The following is a 12909-nucleotide window of genomic DNA, read 5'->3' on the forward strand; positions in this document are numbered from 1 at the left end:
TAGGTTTAGAGTAATCCATACAACATGACAAAAGCGTATCTGAATACAAATTAACAAGAATCACATTATCCATGCAATTTAACAACTTAAGAGCAAGTTATACAATGCAACAAAGTATAAACTCTTAAAGCCTTCAATTTAAAATCTAAAGCATGAAATTAACAGAAGTGGGTCATGCCACCTAACGTCTATGTTCACAATGCATCTATAGGATCACTCTTAAGCTATATTAGAACATCAAAACATAATCTATAATACTTATGCAATTTAACCAACATTGGAACTTCTAATGCAACGCATAAAGCACAATTTGGCAAAGTTAATATCACGTAACTTAAAATAGAAAGACAAATAAGGAACAACAAGTTACAACATCATCTAGTTATCAATTTGAAAATGAAATGCGAAATCAAACAAAGTGGATACTCGGACATCAGTCGGATCAGGCCGACACCTTGGTTACTTTAGGATTACTAGCCCATGGTAAACCTCCCTATGTGCGCACTAGACTACATAGAGGAATTATCCCCTGTACTAGAACCACGTCCTAGCCGTATTTAAACAACGACATCCCCAAGTTTTCAAAATCAACAAATTGTGCAACAACGTATATATCAGCATGTATATACAAGATAATCAACTATCTACCATGCACAACCAAATTTGAAAACCTATACAATACATGCTCTAAGTCCACAACTAATATGATATGATGAATGTCGAATCTTCAGTGTGCGATTCGTTATACGCTATGCATGAAAGATGTTAAATACAAAGTGTGCAAATCATTACACAAGGCAACAATATATTCAATAAGGAAAACATATTCTCATGAGTATAAACATAGCAACTATGTCATCCAATACTTAAAACATAACCAAATGAATATACAACAAGTCCATGTCCAGGATTTTAATATAGAAACGACTTTCAAACACAATTAAATCCATGACTCAATTAGATGGAATTTAATTAAATAAAAATAATTAAGTTCCCTAGATTCTAATTCAATTCCAAATAACCTCAAATTAATACATATTAAAGAACATGGCATGGTCATCACCTATATCCATTCTAAGACTCAATTAGGTTATTGGAACAACAGAGTAGAACTCTAATTAAATCATGCTAATTTAATTACCAAGGTTCTAAAGCAACTTCAAATGATCCACAATTAATATATACTAGTAAACAAGTCATGGCCAACACAAATATCAAGTTAAAATCTTAATTAAGCTAATGGGATCACAAAATAGATTTTAATTAATTCTTTTAATTAAAATCTCTAGATTTTCAAATTTAACTAAATGCTCTCAATTTAACATATCTTAGAGAATATGCCAAGGACTAATGTAATATCACATTACAAGCTTATTTCATACAAGTTACACCTATGTAAATTAAACTTTCACTAAAGTTAAATATAAAATAAATGTTGCAATTCTCATTCAATTAATCCCAATTTAATATATGTGAACAACCATACCAAAGCTTAATTTTCTAGCATGTCATAATTCAATTCCAAGTTGTATATCACCGTGAGGATTAAATCTTAAACAAGGAAATTAATTAAATGAAATATTTCAAAACCTCACCGAATATTCTAAATCAAATATATGTGAAGCTATATGGCATGTAGATCAAAAATATCAAGTCGGAATTCAAATAAAGTGAATAGTGCAAATTAATTAAAAATTACTAATTTTTAAAATACCTCCAATTACTTTCAAATTCAACTATGTTGAAGAGCATGCTAAGGCCAAATATAATATGCTATCACACATTGATTTCAAGCTAGTTAAGGCCACATGAATTAATATTTTATTCAAGATCCAAATGCTCCAATTTTAATATATGTTAATCAACATATCAAGGTGTAATATAATGTCAAGCCACAAGTTTAAAACATGTTATAACTCATTGGGAAAATTAAATTTCATACTAGAAAATAAATAATAAAAAATTCTAGATTTAATATCCAAGCATGCAATTTAGTTGAATAAGCATCACAAGCATGTAATAGAGCAAGAAAGTAAATTATAACACCCCCTACCTCAATTTGAGATGAAAATCCCAAATCCCACCAAATTGAAACGGTTCCGAATCCGACGAAACTCCTAGGTTTTGTCGGGGACAACACGATCTATATGAATCCCCAAGAAACCCCATGAAAATCCAAACTTGACCTCAATCCCAAACTCAAAATTTGGTCGAAAATGGGTTCTAATAAAGGGTAATGGTAAAGCACGACGAGGCGAACAACAAATGTTAAGTCCGAAGGATTTCTACCAAGAAAATCAAGTGGAGGAGACGGTCAAAGGGTGGCAGCCATGGCTGCCAAGGATGGTCGGCTAGGAGAGGGGAAGAAGATGAAGAAAATATGATTTTTCTTCTTTAAGGTACCTATTTATAGTAAGTCTCAAAAAGTGCCCTGCCAGGTGCGGAAAAGTAAAATTTAAGCAAATGCACTTAAACAACAAAACTCCGTGAACGAAAAAGATTCAAAATGAGAAAATATGAATAACGGAAAAAACAGTGTCAAAAACCGAGTCCCGAGCAGAAAGTTATGCCCCGAACAAGTTCGGTGGCAACCGGGTCTAAAAACTCTGAAACTGGAAAAAACGACCAGAGCGGAATTCTAAGATTTCACGACTCGACGAAATGTGAAAATGAATCTTGTACGAGGATCCAGGCTTTAGACGAGACATTTTTGTAATAATTTTCGTTAATTGCACAATGGCCCTTACAAAAAGGGTTAACTGCCAAACTGGCCCAGAAAGAAAATATCTTCCAAAAAAAGATATTTTCTTAAATACCCCTAAAATAAAATATCTTCAAAAGATATTTATGAAAAACACCCCAAGAAAAGAAAAAGATTCTGAAGAATTGTGCATCCATGCCCTTATGAACACCGGGAGTAACTAGAGTACTTTCTTTTAAAAGTAAAGATACGTATTTCTGCCTTGAAAGATCGAGCACTTTAAGCCCTGGCATCGCTCCAGGCACTTAAGTCTCGAAAAATCAAATCTCGAGCACTCTAAGCCCTGGCATCGCTCCTGGCACTCAAGCCTCGAAAGAACAAATCTCGAGCACCCTAAGCCCTGGCATCGCTCCAGGCCCCCAAGCCTTGAAAGATCAAATCTCGAGCACCCTAAGCCCTGACATCGCGCCAGGCCCCCAAGCCTCGAAAGATCAAATCTCGAGCACCCTAAGCTATGGCATCGCGCCAGGCCCTTAAGCCTAGAAAGATCAAATCTCGAGCACTTTAAGCCCCTGCATTGCTCCAGGCCCTCAAGTCTCGAAGGATCAAATCTCGAGCACTCTAAACCCTGGCATCGCCCCAAGCCCAGTAAACCTCGAGAGGCTGATCTTCGAGCATTCCAAATCCTGGTGTTACGCCAGGTGACACCGTCTTGAGAGATCGGAGCTCCTTAGCACGAGATGAGGTAGGATCTCTGTGTTATAGGAGTCCATATTTGGGAAACTTAGGAGGATCTTGGATTGGTGGATGAGAATTCAAAAAGTGCCTTCGCTCTTAGCAAGGCTCAATTAACAAGATGATGGGATTATACACGTTATGACAGCAAACCTTAAAATCACAATTAATGCTGTGTCAGGCTTGACCAACTGACGGCCAAACAACATTTAATGCCCCTAATTAGGGGAGAAGTGACATGGCAACATGGGACAAGGCTTGAGGAAAGGATTAGACCCTTCAGCCCTCTAAATCTGCAGGATTACTCGCGTAATCCGGATTGGGGGTGATGCATGCGAGAAACCATGCATAGAAGGGACCATTGGATAATGACCAATGGAATCTCGATCTATAAATAGCACTATCCTATGAAGAAAGAGGGGACTCTCCGAACTAAAGAAAAGCTGTCATATTGTATATTCGCCCTACCACCATCTGGATCTAGTTAATTGGTCTTCTTCTCCTCCTCCTACACTAAGCATCTCCTCTGTTTTCCTTCGTATTTGTATTACTGATAACTTTATTTTATTACTATTTTATTACTTAGCAAAAAGAACCCCTACACTTTGTTTTCAGATGCTCACAAAAACATTTGGAAAAATGTTGTACATCCCCGAGTCGGAGTACTTAAAAGAATTCCCGTCACCAAAAGATTTAAAGTATTATGTTATTATTTCAACCAAACCTCCAAAAGAAGACCTTGAAGCTAAAAGTTTTGAAGGAAGTAACTCACAGAAGGCAAAAGATTCTGATGAAGATGAATGGGGCAAGGAACCATCGGATCTTACAGCTGATCAAGAAAGCAATGATAATTCCAAAATCCAAATTCTTGGGCACCTGCTTATTGGTTTTTGCTTTGGTGGATTGCAAAGTGATATTAAAAAGAGTGACCACAGTCATCATACTGTGGTAAACATTCACGTCCAGCAGAACCACCTGCATATAAGCGTCTAATTGCTATTCAAGCTGGAAAACCAAAAGGTGGGTTGATGGAGGCTCTCAAAGTTGAAATTGACAAAGTTAGACGCCTTAGTTTGAGTGAACAAGCACTTGAAAATGCTGCTGAATCTCATGCAACGGATGTAGTAAGGTATATGCCAATCACCATCACACAGTGTATATTACACCTGGAATTATGTACCTATTTTATGAAAAAGGTTTACATTTTCTGAATATCTCTAATGATGTTCTTTCTCAAAATCTAGGTTCACCCAGAAAAATTTTCTGCGGGTATACTGATGAGCAACGAAAAGTGCGCATTTAAACCCGTTAAGCTTTAGCATTCTAGTACCTTTACCTATCTTACTTTGCCGTTTTAGACTTATTACGTGTTATTTATATTTTCAGGCACTAATCCCAAAATTGAGCTAACTCAGCCAAATAAGAGCTTAATTGAAGCAATCCTGAGATAAACCAAAGGGGGGAGCAAAGTGGAGAAAGAAAGGAGCAAAAAGGAATTAAGTTGTGTAGCTGAAAAGTTCGATCGATCCAACTTAGAGTTCGATCGATCGAACATCTAAGATCGATCACAGTACTTCTCGATAGATCCAACCTTGGCCTTTGCTGAAATTCCAAGTTCGATCGATCGAACATCACCTTTGATCGATCGAACCCTATTTTGTCCTATTCAAATGATTGATCTTATCCACAGCTGTACGCCTACCAACCACTTTTGTCCTTTTCCCGATAAATATCTTCGAAATATCTCAGCCTTGTCCTTATCCGGAGGAGTCAGACCACTTCGATCAATCCAAGATGCAGTTCGATCGATCGAACCCATCTTCGATCGATCCAAGTTAAGGTTCGATCGATCGAACTTCCTTCAGTGAGAAAAAGTTAAAGTCCAGTTCATTTATTCCGTCCTTTATCCAATCATTGGCGAATATGCCTTGCACGACCACAACTCATCATAGGGTGTATTTGACCTACCTATATAAGGAATATGATACACTTTTTGGAGAGGTCTCTAGAGTCTCTTGTCACACATTAAAAATCATCTTGGAGGCTATTCTTGGAAAGGAAGAAGGGAGGAAGCTAGAGCAACCTTTGGAGGAGACCTTCATCATCAAGGAGCAGATTTCCACCATGGATTTAGCCCTTGAGGGTTGGAGCTTTATCATCATGAGTGGCTAGACATCCTCTTGGGGCTAGAGTTAGCCCCAAACATGCTTTCTTTACCTAATCTTTGTAATTTTGAGGGATTTGTGTTGTAATGCATATTTTGATTCTTGAACTTATGAAGATCTTGATTATTCATTGAGTTCTATGGATTAATGCTTCTAAATGATCATTTTCTCTATCTATATGTCTATATATGCTAGAGTAGATGCTCACCTCTAGATTTAATGTTATTGATGCATGTCTATGTGTATTAATGCCTTTAATCTTGAGATTGCCAAAATATGAAGTTCTTAATGTAATGCTCTTGTTATGTCTCTAGATGGTTCATACTTATTCCTTGATGGATTGTGCTTTTCTTTTAAGTAGTGTAGTGTTAGTTGGGGAAACAATTCATACTTGTTCTTTGATGTTCCATGCTTTTGAATGCAAGAAGCATATGCTCTAATATTGTGGTGTAAGGGAATTTTGAGCTTAATGAAGGATTAATGACTAGTTATGATATGTTGTATCTTTCACATGTGTTTAGACAATTTATTCCTCTCCCAATAGATATTTTGTACCTTTCACATGATGTTTAGATAATGCATGTTTAACTAAGTCATCCTTATGGATTGCTTGGACTATGAGCTTAATGAAAGGTTCAATGACTTGAATTGTTATTTTGTTATCTTCACATGATGTTTAGACAATATTTTCCTCTACCAATAGATGTATTGTGGCCTCACACATGTTGATTGAGACAATTTGCACTTGTTGAGTCACCCTTACCAATTGAATGTCTTTTACACACACAACATTGTTACAACACATTCATTTCCCTCATTAGTCACTTGATTATGGTTTGGAATAGTATTGTTTGGTGGTGATCTCTACACCCCAAGACCTTTCCTTCTTACTTACTCTTTATCTTATTGCATTGCTTTATTATAGTTTAGCTCATTTAGTATAATCAACCAATCAATCAACAATTGTGTGATCATTCGACCTACTAACCCTAATTATCATAGTTTCACAATTCGATACACCATCTAATCCCTTGGGACGATCCCTACTCGCCCTATCTATATTTTATATAGAGAAAGGTCGTAGTGGCTTTCTATAAATGTAAAACTTGGCCACCTCCTAAATTCACACACAACTTCAAGCTTTGTTGGTTGTGGCGACTCCATCAAGGAAACCAACAACAAGTTTTTGGCAATGTTGCCGGGGATTTTAAATTGGCAACGTCGAATTGTGAAATTCAATTAGGATTAGTACTTTTTTGATCGTGTCTTTACTTTCTTTTTATTTTCTGTTTTTGATTACTTATTAAGTTTGTTCTTCATTAACAAGGTGCATTGAGCAAAGAGCTAGCAAAGAACTTCAAAGCTAAGGAGCAAAGCAAGCAAAAAGAAAAAAAAAATAATAATAATAAAAATGAAGAGTTTTTGCTAAGCTAAGCTTTTAAATTTGGAGTTGAAGTGCTAAAGGACCATTGTGAGACCTTCTTACTCAATCTCCTTAGTTAAATCGGGGGCCCACGTGGTGGCATTGCATATCATTGAAAGCATGGGAGTATGGGAATTATTGTATATGGAGGAAGTTGATGATATTTGACTTGTTGTGAAGGAGAAGTGTTTGTTTGATTGCTTTGTTGTGATTTGTAGTCTTTACTTGATCATTTACTCTATGCATTCACATGGAAAACCTAGAGGGTAATCTTGGCTACCTAGACCCGCATTCCATGCAAAACCTCCCTTCCGATCAATACGGTCTCGGAGCTCAAGCCCCAATGCCTTCAATGGTACTTCTTGACTATTATGATCTCCATGCATACCATGCACCTTCTTGTATCATGTTGCCTAATTTCGAGACAAATCAATATGAAATCAAACCCGAAACTATTCAATTGTGTCCACTTTTCTATGGTCTAAATGATGAGGAGCCTTATAAGCATCTAAATGAATTCTTTGAAATATGTTCCACCATTAGATACATGAATGTTCCGGAGGAAGTGATTAGACTACTCCTTTTCCCTTTCACACTCAAAAGCAAGGCAAAGCATTGGTTCAATACTTTGGAAGCAAATTCGATAACTTCTTGGATGCAAATGCAAAATGAATTTTTAAAAAAGTTTTATCCCATGAGTTTGACCAATGCTATGCGTACTTCAATTAGAATTTTTTCTTAAAAAGAAGGGGAGTTATTACATGAGGCTTGGGAAAGATTGAATGACTTGCTAGGGAAATGCCCACATCATGGCATTCCAAAATGGCAAGTGGTTCAATCCTTCTATGAGAGCCTATCCGACATTCATAAAGACATTGTTGATACATCATGTGGAGGATCATATTTTGGGAAACATGAGGATGACATTTGGCAACTCTTTGAGAAGATGAGCGAAAACTCTTTACAAAAATTTTATACTTCTCAAATTGACCATGAAAGAAAAGAGAAGAAGAAAAATTCTCAAGTTTGTCAAATAGAGAGTTCAATGGGAATTGTAGCCGAGATTAAAACTCTTTTTCAAAAGTTTGACCAATTCTTGTTAAATCAAAAACCGGCTAACAATTCATATCCTCATCATCATACCTCTCAAATGTATGAGCCTTGTATGACATGTTCAAGTGTTTTGCACACTACTTTTGATTGTCCCCACGGACATGCTTCTAATGAACACTATGAACAAGTTAATGCTATATTTGCTCATCCCTATTCCAATGCTTATGTTCCAAGGTGGAATGAACGTCCAAATTCTTTACAAGCTCAGAATTTTCAAAACAAGTACATTCCACCTCACAAGAGAAATGAAAGTTTTCAAGGGTTCACTCCTTCATATCATCAAAGAATGAATAATTCTTCACATCCTCAAATGTATGAATTCTAAACGGAGCATCATTCTCCTCATGCACTTCATAATAATTCTACATTTGAAGATAAGGTTTTAATGGCTTTGGATAGCCTAGAGAAGAACACAAATTTGTTGCATTCACACTCTCAATCTATATCAAAGCTAGAGTCCCAAATCGGGATCATAGCTAATGCATTGAATGCAAGGGAAGTGGGTAAGTTACCTAGTCAACCCGAGAGGAACCCAAAAGCTCAATTTTGTGTGGAGGCAAACTCTACATCGGAGAATGCCTCACAAGTTCAAACACAAGCAATCACTACTTTGAGAAGTGGTAAGCAAGTTGACAATAAGGTTGAGTTGCCAAAGGAGGATAGTGAATCGATGCAACCAAATGTTGTCACTCATCAAAATTCCAATTCTATACCTATCTCTTTGAATGAGAATGTTCCAAATCGGAATACTCAATCTTCATCATCTTCTCAAGTGCCAAAATGTCATGAGCCAAAAGCTCATTTCCCTTATGCTTTGAGAGAAACCTCACCTCAAGAGAGGCAAGATGGGAAAATACTTGACATGATGGATGTTTTCAAGCAAGTGAACATAAATCTTCCCCTCTTAGATGCAATTAGGCAAATACCGCCTTACGCCAAATTTTTGAAAGATCTTTGCACACAAAAGAGGAGGAACAAAGGACAAGGTCCTAAGAAAGTGTTCATTACGGAGCAAGTGAGCTCCATTCTTCAACAAAATACTCCACTCAAATGCAAAGACCCCGGTGCTCCAACCATTTCATGTGTAATTGGAAATCACGAGATCCGTAGAGCTCTTCTTGAGTTAGGTTCAAGTGTTAACCTGATTCCTTATTCTGTGTATGTCCAATTGGGGTTAAATGAGTTAAAGCCAACCTCAGTGGTGCTTCAAATGGCCGATAGATCCGTCAAAACACCTAGGGGTATGGTTGAGGACATCCTTGTCAAAGTAGATAAATTCTACTTTCCGGTTGATTTTGTAGTGTTAGACACTGAACCGGTTGCTAATTCTACTACCCAAATCCCAATCATCTTGGGAAGACCATTCCTTGCCACCGCCAATGCCACTATCAATTGTAGGTCCGGAATCATGGATCTTTCTTTTGGCAACATGTTGGTCAAACTCAATGTTTTCAATGCAAGTCGACATCCCATAGATGAAGATGAGTGTTATGTTATTGATGTGTTAGATGAGGTTGTTGAGGAATCAATTCCCACAATGATCATGAAACAACCGCTTGAGGATGATCTCTCATCTCTTTTATCCGATGATCCTCTTGCCTCATGTCTTCTTGAAATGTATGAGAGTTGTGGGTTTGATAATGAAAATTGAATCAATGAAGTAAGCAATATAATGGAATCCGTAGCAAGTTTAAATTGTCCACCATGGAAAACTCCAATTGAGCCTCTTCCTTCACTTTCTAGTACTCCTCCGGTTCCATCTTTGGTATCTCCACCAACTCTTGAGCTAAAAACTTTGCCTTCTAATCTTAAGTATGCATTTCTAGGTCCTCACGACACTCTTCCGGTTATCATCTCTTCAAGCCTAGATGAGGACCAAGAAAATGCTCTACTTAATGTACTTAAAGAAAACAAAGAAGCTATAGGGTGGAGTGTGGCGGACCTTAAGGGAATTGATCCTTCCATTTGTATGCATCGTATACTCATGGAAGAGGATACAAAACCCTTTAGGGATGCCCAAAGGAGATTGAATCCTAACATGAAAGAGGTAGTTAAGAAAGAAGTAGTGAAGCTTTTGGATGCCGGAATCATCTATCCAATCTCCGATAGCAAATGGGTGAGTCCTACACAAGCAGTTCCCAAAAAGTCAGGAATTACCGTGGTTGAAAATGCTAAAGGTGAGGAAATCTCTAAGCGCACCGCCAACTCATGGCGTGTGTGCATTGATTACCGAAAATTGAATGCCGCCACTAAAAAGGATCATTTCCCTTTACCCTTCATTGATCAAATCTTAGAGAGATTGGCGGGGCAACAATACTATTGCTTCCTAGATGGATATTTCGGTTACAACCAAGTGGCCCTTGACCCATTAGACCAAGAGAAAACTACTTTTACATGTCCATTTGGCACATTTGTTTATAGACGGATGCCTTTTGGTTTGTACAATGCTCCTGCTACATTCCAAAGGTGTATGATGTCTATCTTTTCGGATATGGTGGAAGAGTATCTTGAGGTCTTCATGGATGATTTTTCTGTTTTTGGGTCTTCCTTTGATGCTTGCCTCAAAAATTTAGACTTAGTGCTTAAAAGATGTCGTGAAACAAACCTTGTTCTTAGTTGGGAAAAGAGCCATTTCATGGTTCAAGAGGGAATTATTTTGGGTCACGTCATATCTAGAAGAGGAATTGAGGTAGATAAGGCGAAAGTTGAACTCATCTCTGAACTACCCCCACCTTCAACGGTGAGGGAAATTCGCTCTTTTCTATGTCATGCCGGCTTCTATCGCCGCTTCATCAAGGACTTTAGCAAAATCGCTAGACCTTTGTGCAATCTTCTTGCCAATGATACTCCTTTCGTCTTTGATCAAGCATGCCTAAACGCCTTTCATAAATTGCGCACTTCATTGTCATCTGCTCCTATCATGCAACCTCCTAATTGGTCTTTGCCCTTTGAAATTATGTGTGATGCTTCTGACTATGCCATGGAGGCAGTTTTGGGCCAACGAGTAGGTAAGCTCCCTTGTGCCATATACTATGCAAGCAAAACCTTCTCAGGAGCTCAATTGAATTACTCCACTATCGAGAAGGAATTACTTGCTATAGTATATGCTCTTGATAAGTTCCGCTCTTATTTGCTAGGATCTAAAGTTGTTGTTTACTCTGATCATGCTGCATTGAGACATCTTTTAACAAAGAGGGAAACAAAACCTAGATTGATTAGATAGATTTTACTCCTTCAGGAATTCGATTTTGAAATCAAGGACAAAAAGGGCACCGAAAATGTGGTTGCTGATCATCTTTCCAGATTACAAATAGAGCCTTTCCCTAGTCCTCCAATTCATGATTCTTTCCCGGATGAACAACTTTTTCAAGTCTCAAATGGAATAATGCCTTGGTTCGCTGATATTGTGAATTACTTGGCAATAGGCAAGCTTCCAACCTCTTGGTCAAAGAACGACAAAAATCGTTTCTTTGCCAACATCCGGAATTACTATTGGGAAGACCCTATTTTATACCGCTATTGTCCCGATCAAATTATGAGAAGATGCATTCCGGAGAGTGAAATCCCAAGTGTCCTAGTGTTTTGCCACACACTTGCATGTGGTGGACATTTTAGTGCAAAGAAGATCGCCCTAAAGGTTCTTCAAAGTGGGCTCTTTTGGCCCACTATTCATAGAGATGCCTACAACTTTTGCAAGTCGTGTGAGAGGTGTCAAAAGATGGGAACAATGTCTAAAAGAGATATGATGCCATTAAACAATATATTGGTTGTTGAAAATTTTGATATTTGGGGCATTGATTTCATGGGTCCATTTCTTATGTCATATGGTTATCAATACATTCTTCTTGCCGTTGATTATGTTTCTAAGTGGGTTGAGGCTTGTGCTACCAAAATGAATGATCACTCCGTGGTCATTCAATTCATTAAATCCAATATCTTTGCTCGTTTTGGTATGCCAAGGGCTATGATAAGTGATGGAGGAAAGCATTTTTGCAATCAATTCTTGAGGCAATTATTTCTTAAGTACTCCGTCACTCACAAAGTAGCCACTCCCTACCATCCTCAAACAAGTGGACAAGTTGAAGTGTCTAACCGAGAAATTAAGCATATCCTTGAGAAAACGGTTAACACCACCCGGAAAGATTGGTCAAGAAAGCTAAATGATGCTTTGTGGGCTTACCGGACGGCATATAAGACTCCCATTGGCATGTCCCCTAATAGAATTGTTTATGGGAAACCTTGCCACCTTCCAGTTGAGCTAGAACACAAAGCCTTTTGGGCAGTTAAAAAGCTCAATTTTGACCTAGCCAAAGCCGGAGAGAATAGGCTACTTCAATTGAGTGAATTGGAAGAGCTAAGGCATAATGTTTATGATAATGCCAAGCTCTACAAAGAAAGAACCAAAGCCTTCCATGATAAGTATATTGTGAAGAAGTCCTTAGAACCCGGTCAAAAAGCTTGGCTTTTCAACTCTAAGTTAAAACTTTTTCCCGGCAAATTGAGAACCAAGTGGGAAGGTCCCTATAAAATTATCTCGGTTGCACCGCATGGAGCGATAGAGATACAAGACTTGAAGAAGGGGAACATCTTTAAGGTGAATGGGCAAAGATTGAAACCATACATAGAGGGTCAAGTCTTTCAAAGACATTTAGAGGCTGCAAATCTTATTGACCCGGTGTATGAACATATTGATAAAGATTTTGATAAGAACTTAAAAACATCTTTTGAGTTAAATCCAACAAATTCTTCCAAGAACCATTTGTTGGGTGGAA

General features: G+C 37.7%; 1 pseudogene; it reads left to right on the forward strand.

The window, feature by feature from the left end:
* The first annotated feature begins 4051 nt into the window (after window positions 1-4051).
* Window positions 4052-12909, forward strand: part of LOC132307195 (phosphoinositide phospholipase C 4-like) — a 28028-nt pseudogene continuing 19170 nt past the window's right edge.

This window comes from Cornus florida, unplaced genomic scaffold (assembly GCF_030987335.1).
Source record: "Cornus florida cultivar Cherokee Brave unplaced genomic scaffold, ASM3098733v1 CherokeeBrave_3.0.0_Hap2_Chr05, whole genome shotgun sequence".
Taxonomy (NCBI): domain Eukaryota; kingdom Viridiplantae; phylum Streptophyta; class Magnoliopsida; order Cornales; family Cornaceae; genus Cornus; species Cornus florida.